This window comes from Arachis stenosperma, chromosome 4, assembly GCF_014773155.1.
Source record: "Arachis stenosperma cultivar V10309 chromosome 4, arast.V10309.gnm1.PFL2, whole genome shotgun sequence".
Classification (NCBI taxonomy): domain Eukaryota; kingdom Viridiplantae; phylum Streptophyta; class Magnoliopsida; order Fabales; family Fabaceae; genus Arachis; species Arachis stenosperma.
In genome coordinates, this window is record NC_080380.1 from 43,266,652 (window position 1) to 43,280,491 (window position 13,840).

The 13,840-nt window shown below is 39.0% G+C and overlaps 1 non-coding gene across 1 annotated transcript; it reads left to right on the plus strand.

The window, feature by feature from the left end:
* The first annotated feature begins 4,384 nt into the window (after positions 1-4,384).
* LOC130978029 (small nucleolar RNA R71) lies at positions 4,385-4,492 on the plus strand. Its single transcript, XR_009085693.1, has one exon. It is a non-coding gene; the product is annotated as a small nucleolar RNA R71 (small nucleolar RNA).
* The last annotated feature ends 9,348 nt before the right edge of the window (positions 4,493-13,840 follow it).

Sequence of the window (13,840 nt, forward strand, 5' to 3'; positions counted from 1 at the left end):
AATCCAGATAGTGTTAATGATTCTCCTAGTAAAGTATGATGATTCTTGAACATAGCTATTTCTTGAGTCTTGGCCGTGACCCAAAGCACTCTGTCTTCCAGTATTACCACCGGATACATACATGCCACAGACACATAATTGGGTGAACCTTTTCAGATTGTGACTCAGCTTTGCTAAAGTCCCCAATTAGAGGTGTCCAGGGTTCTTAAGCACACTCTTATTTGCCTTGGATCACAACTTTATTTCTTTTTTTATTCTTTCTCTTTTTTTTCGGTTTTTTTTTCGCTTGCTTTTTCTCTTTTTTTTTCTGCTTTTTCTTGCTTCAAGAATCATTTTTAATGCTTTTTCAGATCCTCAGTAACATGTCTCCTTTTTCATCATTCTTTCAAGAGCCAACATTCATGAACCACGAGTTCAAAAGACATATGCACTGTTCAAGCATACATTCAGAGAACAAAAGTGTTGCCACCACATCAAAATAATTAAACTATTATAAAATTCAGAATTCATGCAATTCTTTCCTTTATCAATTAAGCACGTTTTTATTCAAGAAAGGTGATGGATTCATAGGACATTCATAACTTTAAGGCATAGACACTAAGACACTAATGATCACAAGACACAAACATGGACAAACATAAAGCATAAAAATTGAAAAACAGAAGAATAAAGAACAAGGAAATCAAGGAATGGGTCCACCTTAGTGATGGCGGCTCTTTCTTGCTCTTGAAGATCCTATGGAGTGCTTGAGCTCCTCAATGTCTCTTCCTTGTCTTTGTTGCTCCTCCCTCATGATTCTTTGGTCTTCTCTAATTTCATGGAGGAGAATGGAGTGTTCTTGATGCTCCACCCTTAGTTGTCCCATGTTGGAACTCAACTCTCCTAGGGAGGTGTTTAATTGCTCCCAATAATTTTGTGGAGGAAAGTGCATCCCTTGAGGAATCTCAGGGATCTCATGGTGAGAGGGGTCTCTTGTGTACTCCATCCTTTTCTTGGTGATGGGCTTGTCCTCATCAATGGGGGTATCTCCCTCTATGTCAACTCCAACTGAATAACAGAGGTGACAGATGAGATGAGGAAAGGCTAACCTTGCCAAAGTGGAGTTCTTGTCCGCCACCTTGTAGAGTTCTTGGGCTATAACCTCATGAACTTCTATTTCTTCTCCAATCATGATGCTATGGATCATGATGGCCCGGTCTATGGTAACTTCGGACCGGTTGCTAGTGGGAATGATTGAGCGTTGTATGAACTCTAACCATCCTCTAGCCACGGGCTTGAGGTCATGCCTTCTCAATTGAACCGGCTTTCCTCTTGAATCTTGCTTCCATTGTGCGCCCTCTTCACATATGGTTGTGAGGACTTGGTCCAACCTTTGATCAAAGTTGACCCTTCTAGTGTAAGGGTGCTCATCTCCTTGCATCATAGGCAAGTTGAACGCCACCCTCACACTCTCCGGACTAAAATCCAAGTATTTCCCCCGAACCATAGTGAGATAATTCCTTGGATTCGGGTTCACACTTTGGTCATGGTTCTTGGTGATCCATGCATTGGCATAGAACTCTTGAACCATTAAGATTCCGACTTGTTGAATGGGGTTGGTAAGTACTTCCCAACCTCTTCTTCGGATCTCATGGCGGATCTCCGGATATTCACCCTTTTTGAGTGAAAAGGGGACTTCGGGGATCACCTTCTTCAAGGCCACAACTTCATAGAAGTGGACTTGATGCACCCTTGAGAGGAATCTATCCATCTCCCATGACTCGGAGGTGGAAGCCTTTGCCTTCCCTTTCCTCTTTCTAGAGGTTTCTCCGGCCTTGGATGCCATAAATGGTTATGGAAAAACGAAAAATCAACGCTTTTACCACACCAAACTTAAAATGTTTGCTCGTCCTCGAGCAAAAGAAGAAAGAAGAGAGTAGAAGAAGAAGAAATGAGGAAGAGGTGGAAGGTGGTGTGTTCGGCCAAGAAGGGAAAGAAGGGGTGTTTAGGTTGTGTGAAAATGAAGGGTTGAAGAAGGGTATATATAGGAGAGAGGGGGAGTAATGGTTCGGCCATTATGGGTGGGTTTGGGAGGGAAAGTGGTTTGAATTTGAAGGGTGAGGTTGGTGGGGATTTATGAAGGATGGATGTGAGTGGTGAAGAGAAAGATGGGATTTGATAGGTGAAGGGTTTTTGGGGAAGAGGTATTGAGGTGATTGGTGAATGGGGGAAGAAGAGAGAGAGTGATGGTGGGGTCCTGTGGGGTCCACAGATCCTGTGGTGTCAAGGAAAAGTCATCCCTGCACCAAGTGTTGCTCAAAATCACGTTTTGAGCTATTTCTGGCGTTAAACGCCGGGCTGGTGCCCATTCCTGGCGTTTAACGCCAGGTTGTTGCCCTTTATTGGCGTTTAACGCCAGTCTGGTGCCCCTTTCTGGCGTTAAACGCCCAGAATGGTGCCAGACTGGGCGTTAAACGCCCAACAGCTAGCATTACTGGCGTTTGAACGCCAGCTTCTTCTCCTCCAGGGTGTGCTATTTTTCTTCCTATTTTTCATTCTGTTTTTGCTTTTTTCATTGTTTTTGTGACTTCTCATGATCATCAACCTACAAAAAAGATAAAATAACAAAAGAAAATAGTTAACCATAAAACATTGGGTTGCCTCCCAACAAGCGCTTCTTTAATGTCATTAGCTTGACAGAGGACTCTCATGGAGCCTCAGAAATACTCAGAACCGTGTTGGAACCTCCCAACACCAAACTTAGAGTTTGAGTGTGGGGGTTCAACACCAAACTTAGAGTTTGGTTGTGGCCTCCCAACACCAAACTTAGAGTTTGACTGTGGGGGCTCTGCTTGGCTCTGTTTTGAGAGAAGCTCTTCATGCTTTCTCTCCATGATGATAGAGGGATGTCCTTGGGCCTTAAACACCAAGGATTTTTCATTCACTTGAATGATTAACTCTCCTCTATCAACATCAATCACAGCCTTTGCTGTGGCTAGGAAGGGTCTGCCAAGGATGATGGATTCATCCATGCACTTCCCAGTCTCTAGGACTATGAAATCAGTAGGGATGTAATGGTCTTCAATCTTCACCAAAACATTCTCTACAGTCCATGAGCTTGTTTTCTTGAATTGTCTGCCATCTCTAATGAGATTCTTGCAGCTTGCACCTCAAAGATCCCTAATTTCTCCATTACAGAGAGGGGCATGAGGTTTACACTTGACCCTAAGTCACACAAGGCCTTCTTGAAGGTCATGGTGCCTATGGTACAAGGTATAGAAAACTTCCCAGGATCTTTCCTCTTTAGAGGCAGTTTCTGCCTAGACAAGTCATCCAGTTCTTTGGTGAGCAAAGGTGGTTCTTCCTCCCAAGTCTCATTTCCAAATAACTTGTCATTTAGCTTCATGATTGCTCCAAGGTATTTAGCAACTTGCTCTTCAGTGACATACTCATCCTCTTCAGAGGAAGAATACTCATCAGAGCTCATGAATGGCAGAATTAAGTCCAATGGAATCTCTATGGTCTCATTTTGAGCCTCAGATTCCCATTGTTCCTCATTGAGGAACTCAGAGGAGATTGGTGCACGCCCATTGGGGTCTTCCTCAGTGGCGTCCACCTCCTCTCTTTCCTCTCCATATTCGGCCATGGTTATGGCTTTGCACTCTCCTTTTGGATTTTCTTCTGTGTTGCTTGGGAGAGTACTAGGAGGGAGTTCAGTAATTTTCTTGCTCAGCTGACCCACTTGTCCTTCCAAGTTTCTGATGGAGGACCTTGTTTCATTCATGAAACTTTGAGTGGTTTTGATTAGATCAGAGACCATTGTTGCTAAGTCAGAGGTATTCTGCTTAGAACTCTCTGTCTGTTGCTGAGAAGATGATGGAAAAGGCTTGCTATTGCTAAACCTGTTTCTTCCACCATTATTGTTATTGAAACCTTGTTGAGGTCTCTCTTGATTCTTCCATGAGAAATTTGGGTGATTTCTCCATGAAGAATTATAGGTGTTTCCATAGGATTCTCCTAGGTAATTCACCTCTTCCATTGAAGGGTTCTCAAGATCATAAGCTTCTTCCTCAGATGAAGCATCCTTAGTACTGCCAGGTGCATTTTGCATTCCAGACAGACTTTGAGAAATCAAATTGACTTGTTGAGTCAATATCTTGTTCTGAGCCAATATGGCATTCAGAGCGTCAATCTCAAGAATTCCTTTCTTCTGACTAGTCCCATTGTTCACAGGATTCCTTTCAGAAGTGTACATGAATTGGTTATTTGCAACCATTTCAATCAATTCTTGAGCTTCTGCAGGCGTCTTCTTCAGATGAAGAGATCCTCCAGCAGAGCTATCCAAAGACATCTTGGATAGTTCAGAGAGACCATCATAGAAAATACCTATGATGCTCCATTCAGAAAGCATGTCTGAAGGACATCTTCTGATTAATTGTTTGTATCTTTCCCAAGCTTCATAGAGGGATTCTCCATCCTTCTGTCTGAAGGTTTGGACTTCCACTCTAAGCTTACTCCATCTTTGTGGTGGAAAGAACTTTGCCAAGAAGGCATTGACTAGCTTTTCCCAAGAGTCCAGGCTTTCTTTAGGTTGAGAATCCAACCATATTCTAGCTCTGTCTCTTACAGCAAAAGGGAATAGCATCAGTCTGTAGACCTCAGGGTTAACCCCATTAGTCTTGACTGTGTCACAGATTTGCAAGAATTCAGCTAAGAACTGATGAGGATCTTCCATTGGAAGTCCATGGAACTTGCAATTCTGTTGCATTAGAGAAACTAATTGAGGCTTAAGCTCAAAGTTGTTTGCTCCAATGGCAGGGATAGAGATGCTTCTCCCATAAAAATCAGGAGTAGGTGCAGTGAAGTCACCCAGCACCTTCCTTGCATTGTTGGCATTGTTGTTGTTTTCGGCTGCCATGTGTTCTTCTTCCTTGAAGAATTCGGTCAGGTCCTCTAAAGAGAGTTGTGCTTTAGCTTCTCTTAGCTTTCTCTTCAAGGTCCTTTCAGGTTCAGGATCAGCTTCAACAAGAATGCCTTTGTCTCTGCTCCTGCTCATATGAAAGAGGAGAGAAAAAGAAAATGTGGAATCCTCTATGTCACAGTATAGAGATTCCTTGAAGTGTCAGAGGAAAAGAGAAATAGTAAGAAGAAGGAGAAGAAGAATTCGAACTTTATTAGTTAGAGTTCGAATTGTGCATTAAGAAGGAGTAGTACTCCATAAATAGAAGGATGTGAGAAGGAGGGAAGAGAATTTTCGAAAATTCAATTAAAAAGATGTTAAAAACATTTTAAAAATTGATTGATAATTTTCGAAAATTGAAAGTGGAAAAGAAATCAAATGATTTTTGAAAAAGATTTTGAGATTAGAAAAAAAAAGATTTGATTGAAAACTATTTTGAAAAAGATGTGATTAAGAAGATATGATTGGTTTAAAAAAATGTGATTGAGAAAATATGATTTGAAAACAATTTTAAAAGATATGATTTGAAAACAATTTGAAAAGATATGATTTAAAAAAAATTGATGACTTGCCTAACAAGAAAAGATATGATTCAAACATAAAACCTTCCTTAATAGAAAAGGCAAAAAATGTTCAATCAAATCATTAATTGTTAGTAAGTATCTTTGAAAAAGGAAAGAAATTGATTTTGAAAACATTTGATTGAAAAGATATGATTTGAAAAAGATTTGATTTTGAAAAACTTTGAAAACTTGAAAAAAAAAATTGATTTGAAAACAAAATCTTCCCCCTAGCACCATCCTGGCGTTAAACGCCCAGAATGGTATACATTCTGGCGTTTAACGCCCAAAATGCTACCTCTTTGGGCGTTAAACGCCCAACCAGGTACCCTGGCTGGCGTTTAAACGCCAGTCTGCCTTCTTCACTGGGCATTTTTGAATGCTCAGCTTTTTCTGTATAATTCCTCTGCAGTATGTTCTGAATCTTCAATTCTTTGTATCATTGACTTGAAAAGACACAAATTAAAAATATTTTTGGATTTTTAATAATCAAAATGCAATAAGAATCAAATAACAATGCATGCAAGACACCAAACTTAGCAGTTTGTATACTACTAACACTATATGAAACACATAAACAATCAAGCCAAAAGAATTCAAAGATCAGAGTAAGAAATCATCAAGAATTACTTGAAGACCCTTAAGACACATGAATGAATGCATGCTATTGACACCAAACTTAAGATGAGACACTAGACTTAAGCAAGAAATATTTTTGGATTTTATGATCTTTTTTGATTTTTTTTTTGTGTTTTTCGAAAATTAAGTGGAAAAAGATATCAAAATTCTTAATGAGAATTCCAGGAATCAGTGCAATGCTAGTCTAAGACTCCGGTCCAGGAATTAGACATGGCTTCACAGCCAGCCAAGCTTTCAAAGAAAGCTTCGGTCCAAAACACTAGACATGACCAAAGGTCAGCCAAGCCTTAGCAGATCACTGCTCCAAAAGCAAAATTGATGAAAATCAACAAGCTCTTGTGGTGATAAGTTGAAACCTCGGTCCAATCAGATTAGACATGGCTTCTCAGCCAGCCAGATTTCAACAAATCATCATGAAACTCTAGAACTCATCTTCAAGAATTTCGAAAAAAATAAATACCTAATCTAAGCAACAAGATGAACCGTCAGTTGTCCAAACTAGAACAATCCCAGGCATTGTTACCAAAAGCTTGCTCAAAACTTGAACAATCCCCGGCAACGGCGCCAAAAACTTGGTGCGCGAAATTGTGAACAATACTTTTCACAACTCTCATAATCCCCGGTAATGGCTCCAAAAACGTGGTAGCTCAATACCATGGCATTACACAACTTCGCACAACTAACCAGCAAGTGCACTGGGTCGTCCAAGTAATACCTTACGTGAGTAAGGGTCGATCCCACGGAGATTGTTAGCATTGAAGCAAGCTATGGTCATCTTGTAAGTCTTAGTCAGGCAAACTCAAATGTATATGATGATGAACGAAAATAACATGGAAGATAAAGATAGTGATACTTATGCATATCATTGGTGTATGAGCTTCAGACAAGTGTATGAAGATGCCTTTCCTTCCGTCTCTCTGCTTTCCTACTGCCTTCATCCAATCCTTCTTACTCCTTTCCATGGCAAGCTCGTGTAGGGTTTCACTGTTGTCAGCAGCTACCTCCCATCCGCGCAGTGAAAGCTAATGCACGCACTCTGTCACAGTACTGCCAATCACCGGTTTGGTTCCCTCCCCTACCGGAATAGAATCCCTCTTTTGCGTCTGTCACTAACGCCCAGTAGGTTACAGGTTTGAAGCACGTCACAGTCATTCAATCATTGAATCCTACTCAGAATACCACAGACAAGGTTAGACCTTCCGGATTCTCTTGAATGCTGCCATCAAGTCCTGCCTATACCACGAAGACTCTGATCTCACGGAATGGTTGGCTCGTTTGTCAGGCGAGCACTCGGTTGTCAGGCGATCAACCATGCATCGTGCAATCGGGAATCCAAGAGATATTCACTAAGCCTCAGATGCTTGTAGAACAAGAATGGTTGTCAGTCACCTTGTTCATGAGTAAGAATGGTGATGGGCATCAATCATCACCTTCATCATGTTGAAGAACAAGTGATATCTTGGATAAAGAACAGGCGGAATTGAATGGAAGAACAATAGTAATTGCATTAATACTCGAGGTACAGCAGAGCTCCACACCTTAATCTATGGTGTGTAGAAACTCCACCGTTGAAAATACATAAGAACAAGGTCTAGGCATGGCCGAATGGCCAGCCTCCCAAAGGTCTAAGATAGCATAAAACAAAGATAGCTACCCCCAAAAGTCTCCAAAAGTCTCTCTATACAATAGTAAAAGGTCCTACTTATAGAAAACTAGTACATAGATGAGTAAATGACATAAAAATCCACTTCCGGGCCCACTTGGTGTGTGCTTGGACTGAGCAATGAAGCTTTTTTCGTGTAGAGACTCTCCTTGGAGTTAAACGCCAGCTTTAGTGCCAGTTTGGGCGTTTAACTCCCAATTAGGTGCCAGTTCCGGCGTTTAACGCTGGAATTTCTTGAGGTGACTTTGAACGCCGGTTTGGGCCATCAAATCTTGGGCAAAGTATGGACTATTATATATTGCTGGAAAGCCCAGGATGTCTACTTTCCAATGCCGTTGAGAGCGCGCCAATTGGGCTTCTGTAGCTCCAGAAAATCCACTTCGAGTGCAGGGAGGTCAGAATCCAACAGCATCTGTAGTCCTTTTGAGTCTCTGGATCAGATTTTTGCTCAGGTCCCTCAATTTCAGCCAGAAAATACCTGAAATCACAGAAAAACACACAAACTCATAGTAAAGTCCAGAAAAGTGAATTTTAACTAAAAACTAATAAAAATATACTAAAAACTAACTAGATCATACTAAAAATATACTAAAAATAATGCCAAAAAGCATACAAATTATCCGCTCATCATGGCCGTACAGCTAGACGACGCGAACGCGTGCTTTACGCGGACACGTTGCAGTGACAAAAATCAGCGTGGCAGATTTCGCAATCAGCGATTTCTGGGCTATTTCCGGCCCAGTTTCAAGCCCAAAAAACACAGATTAAAGGCTGCAAAGTGGAGGAATGAATGGAGATGACTCATATTTCACTTTTCATAATTTAGATGTAGTTTTAGAGAGAGAGGTTCTCTCCTCTCCCTTAGGCTTTAGGATTAGGATTCCTCTTAAAGGAATTAGGATTTCATCTTCCTCAATTTTTAGGTTTAATGTTCTTTTTTATTTATTCTCCTAATTTAATTTATGAACTTTTCCATGTTAGAATTGATATCTTCATTCAATATAATTTGAGGTATTTTCAGATCTATGATTTGTTTCTTTTATTTATGATATAAATAATTTAGATTTTTTCCTTTTGGCTTTGGTTGAGTCATTGGAGACACTTGAGTTATCAAACTCATTGTTGATTGAAAATTAGAATTCTTCAAGAATTAATTCGAGTTCCAATAACTCTAGCCTTTCCCAAGGAAAGACTAGGACCTGATGAATCAAAATTAATTCATCCACTTGACTTATGTTCATAGTTAGAGGTTGACTTAGTGGGAGAAAAATCCAATTCTCATCGCCATTGATAAGGATAACTAGGATAGGATTTTCAGTTCTCATACCCTGCCAAGAGCTTTCCTAGTCATTAGTTTATTCCTTTTGCCATTTACTATTCTTGCTTTTTATCTTATACATTAAAAAACCCCAAAAACATACCTTTTTCCCTAACCAATAATAAATATACCTCCCTACAATTCCTTGAGAAGACGACCCGAGGTTTAAATACTTCGGTTATCAATTTCAAAGGGGTTTGTTACTTGTGACAACCAAACGTTTGTACGAAAGGATTTTCTGTTGGTTTAGAAGCTATACCTACAACGTGATCATATTTGTGAATTTTTTTACCGACAGGAAATCCGATTCGTCAATGCGATACCGGATAGACTAGTGTTGGTACTGTCGGCTTAAGCACCGGTACGCATTTTTACAAATTTTTTTTGCAAAAGATACATTTTCCCACTCAAAAAAGCTCCTAACTCATCCCGTATCATTGGTTGTAAATGGGCCTTTAGGATAAAGAGACACCCCAATGGCACCATTCAAAAGTACAATGTTAGATTGATGGCAAAGGATTTTCACTAGAAGGAAGGCGTGAATTTTGATCAAGTCTTCAGCCCAATAGTGTGGGCACCCACCGTGAGAATCATGTTGACCTTGGCATTGGCAAAAGGATGGAGGATAAGGCAATTTGACTTCAACAATACGTTCTTAAATGGGGATCTTAAAGAAACAGTATACATGACTCAACCGGAGGGTTTCTCTTACCCCACCATCTGAATAATGTGTGCAAACTTCAGAGGTCACTATATGGGTTAAAGCAGGCGCCTCGTGGATGGTTCACCAAGCTCAAGACAACCCTCAATGGATTTGGATTCCACACACTATCTCAGATACGTCTCTCTTCACAAGATTTACAACATCCTCAGCAACATATATTCTTCTCTATGCTGACGACATCCTGGTCACAGGAAGCTCAAATTCTGAAATTACCACACTGATCAGTCAGCTTAACTCAATTTTTTCTTTAAATGACTTGGGAGAAATGAATTATTTCTTGGGTATTGAAGCTATTAGGCAAAATGACAATAAAATACTCCTCTGCCAAACCAAGTACATCAAGGAGCTACTTGTAAGAGCGGGAATGCACAATGCAAAAGCCATGCCTACACCAATGGCTTCCAGCTTGAAACTCTCTGTGTTTGATGGTGAAGCATTTCAGAAACCAGAATTGTACAGATCCATTGTAGGAGGCCTCCAATATGCAAAAATCACAAGACCAGACATCACCTTTACTGTCAATAAAGTCTCACAATTTAAGCACCAACCTCTAGAAATCCACTAGAGACCTGTCAAAAGAATACTCAGGTACTTAGCTGGCATAACCCAACATGGCTTAAGGTTTCAAAAGTTGAGTGATTGCAGAATTTATTGCTTTACTGACTCAGATTGGGAGAGTGTGTTGATGATAGAAAGTTCACTAGTGGCTTTTATGTTTACCTTGGACCCAACTTGGTCTCTTGGTCAAGCAAAAAGCAGACAGTTGTGTCCCGAAGTTTCACAGAAGCTGAGTACAGAGGAGTGGCACTGTGCCTCACTGAAATTATTTGGGTTCAAAACCTGGTGAGTGAGATGAAATTAACATGCTCTACCAAGCTATGCCTCTACTGTGAGAGTCAAAGTGTTGTGCTCCTTGCAGCCAATCCTGTACTTCACAATAAAAGTGAACACTTTGAGCTAAACTTTCATTTTATTAGAGATTTTGTGGCCAACAAAAAGATCTACGTTCTTCATATTCTTTTCCATGACCAAATAGTTGATTGTCTTACAAAGCCACTGTCAAGTGCATCCTTCTTAAAATTCAAACCACAACTCAAAATTGTTGATCGAGAACTAGGAAAAGAAAGCAGAAATATCAATAGCATGGTTGATGTTGACAGCAACAAAAGAATAGAGTCCAACAGCAGAGTTGATGTTAATAGTAGCAGAGTTGATGTTAACAGCAATGAAAGAGTAGAGTTTAGCAGCAGAATTGATGTTAATAACAATGACCCTGCACACACAAAAAACACATGCAGTTAGTTAGAACTATCAAGCCAAATTAACAAAATTGTTAGAAAATTAAGCCATAGTTGTTAGAAAGTTAAGCCTTTATCTGTGTATATATACCAATCCTCGTAACAAGTTTCAGTTGTTGAATTCATTCATAACCTTTTTTCAAAATCTTCTAGCATCTTCTATCTTTTAGTTTCTCTCTACTTCTATCTTCTTCTTCTCCTTCTTTTAGCTGCTTCGTTTTTCTTCTTCCTAAGAAATCTAATACCTCACACATCTTGCTACAACCACCATGGCCTCCTCCATGTGTTCTACAATCCCTTTACCCTTGCCCCTCCAATCTTTTCGAATACTTAATCTTCTCTGGCACAAACCCTCATTTCCTCTCCCTCATGACCATTTCCTTTCTTTATTCCCCGATTCTTTTGTAAGTTGGAATCAGTACTCTTGCAAATCTTTTGCCGCCACGATGAAGCTCCGCAACATGACAGTTGTGACGACAACAATGAGCGTGCAGCGAGGCAGTGACGTTGAACGGGTTTCTGCCACTTGACGTGCTTGCTACATCTACGGTTGCCTGTGTTTAACGGAGTAGTAGACCTTGTGCGGTAGGGCATGCCGTGAACCAGTTGATTCCAGCAACCATGAGGGATTTCTTATTATTATTTGATATGGATAGGCTTCTAACAGGTGGAGGATACTTGTGGCTTAACAGATTGATTCTTCAAGAAAAAGGTGGGCCTTGAAAAGATTTATATACCGTTGATTAAAAAAATTGGTTACAAGAAAGTCAAGTGTGCCACTGAAAATAAGACTAATGATAGCGACATCAAGAATGGTGAAGTTTTTCTCATCCTATTGGTCTATAAGTCTACATCAAAAGAATAAGTTGCTATTGTTCCATAAGTTTACATCAAGACGATAAGGTGAAGTTTTTTCACTTTTTGATTTTTTGTTTTGATTTAATTTTAAGATTTTTAATAATACTATTGAAAATAACAATAGTGATAAAAATGGAAAGAAAAAACAACTATTTGTATCCATAAATTTTACGAACGCTGACAAAAGTATTCATTAAAGAAGAAAACTAACGTTGTATTCATCAAAGATGGATTCTGTACGACAAAAGTAGTCAAATTCTAAATTTATGTTGATTTTTTAATAAAATTTCAAAATTATCCCACCATTATCTTCAACTCCTCCTCTCTTCTTTCTCAAATCTCAAACACCTCTATTGTCTAAAAACCTAATCTCAATACCTAAAAATCCCAAAATATCATTTTCCTAACCCTAATCTCAATACCTCTTTCAACAAATTTTAACCCTCTCTTTATTCAGCAATTTAACCTTTCAATGAACTTGTTGGGTTTCTCTCTCTCCCCTCAAGAACAACACACTACTACTACTACTCATCATCATCAAACTCGTTTTGGGCTATTCAATCCCACTGCACAAGATGATGTAATTGCTGCTAATGATGGAAACTGCTTCGATCTCACTCCTTCCACTCATGCTGCTACTACTCTCAACCTCCCTCCTTTTCTCATCTATCAAGAACCCTTCAACAATCATCATCACACTCATCAAGGTTTAATAATTTTTTTTCTCTTTTAATTTTTCTATTATTATTACAAATTACTCTTTTTTTTTAATTTTCCTTTATCATCATAGATTGGAAGGAGAATAACTACATCAACCAAAACCTGCTATTGGAAACTTCATGCAACAACAATAACAATATTGACAACAACCACCACCACCATCACCAACAACCCAAGCTCGAGAACTTCTTCGGTGGACACTCCTTCGCCGATCATCATCATGATTACGGTGCCAACTCATCGGGAGACTACCTCTTCCAAAACTGCTCTCAACCAGAAGTTACAGCAGGAGGAGGAGAATGCTCTGTCGGTGGCAGTGGTGGAAGCACAAACTCAATACACCATCAACATGTATTGATGAAGGAGGTGGTAAAATTGATAAAAAGAATAAAGAGAGGTTGAAATTTGTTGAAAGGGATATTGAGATTAGGGTTAGAAAAATGATAATTTGGGGTTTTTAGGTATTGAGATTAGGATTTTTAGGCAATGGAGGTATTTGAGATTTGAAAAAGAAGAGAGGAGGGGTTGAAGATAATAGTGAGGGGTAATTCTGGAATTTTATTAAAAAAGTTAACATAAATTTAGGATTTGGCAACTTTTGTCGTACGGAATCCATTTTTGATGAATACAACGTTAGTTTCCTTCTTTAATGGGTACTTTTGTCAGCGTTCGTAAAGTTTACGGGTACAAATGGTTGTTTTTCCAAATAGAAAAATGTTCTAAAATGAAGATGAAGAAGAAAAAAAAGGTATTTACGAAATTATTTTGATAGAGTTAAGGCTTTGTTAGTTTTGTCTAACAATATAAACTTTTATAGTTATTAAATTTATTTAGATTTTTCGGGATTAGTTTTATCTATACTTAAATATTTCATGATAAAAAATGATTGTTTACTTATTCTAATAAATTTAATTGTAAGTCAGAAATATCGCTTTTTATTGGTTATGCTCAAAATCTTAAATGATACAAGTGTCTCACAAAATCTGAAAAGATCATGTTTTGTTTGATGAATCTTCTTTTCCATATAAATCTTTATTTTCTAATAACTCTCCTTCACATGTCTCAAATCAATTTCCTCATACTAATTTACCTATACCTCTTTATCCTATGAACACTCATGA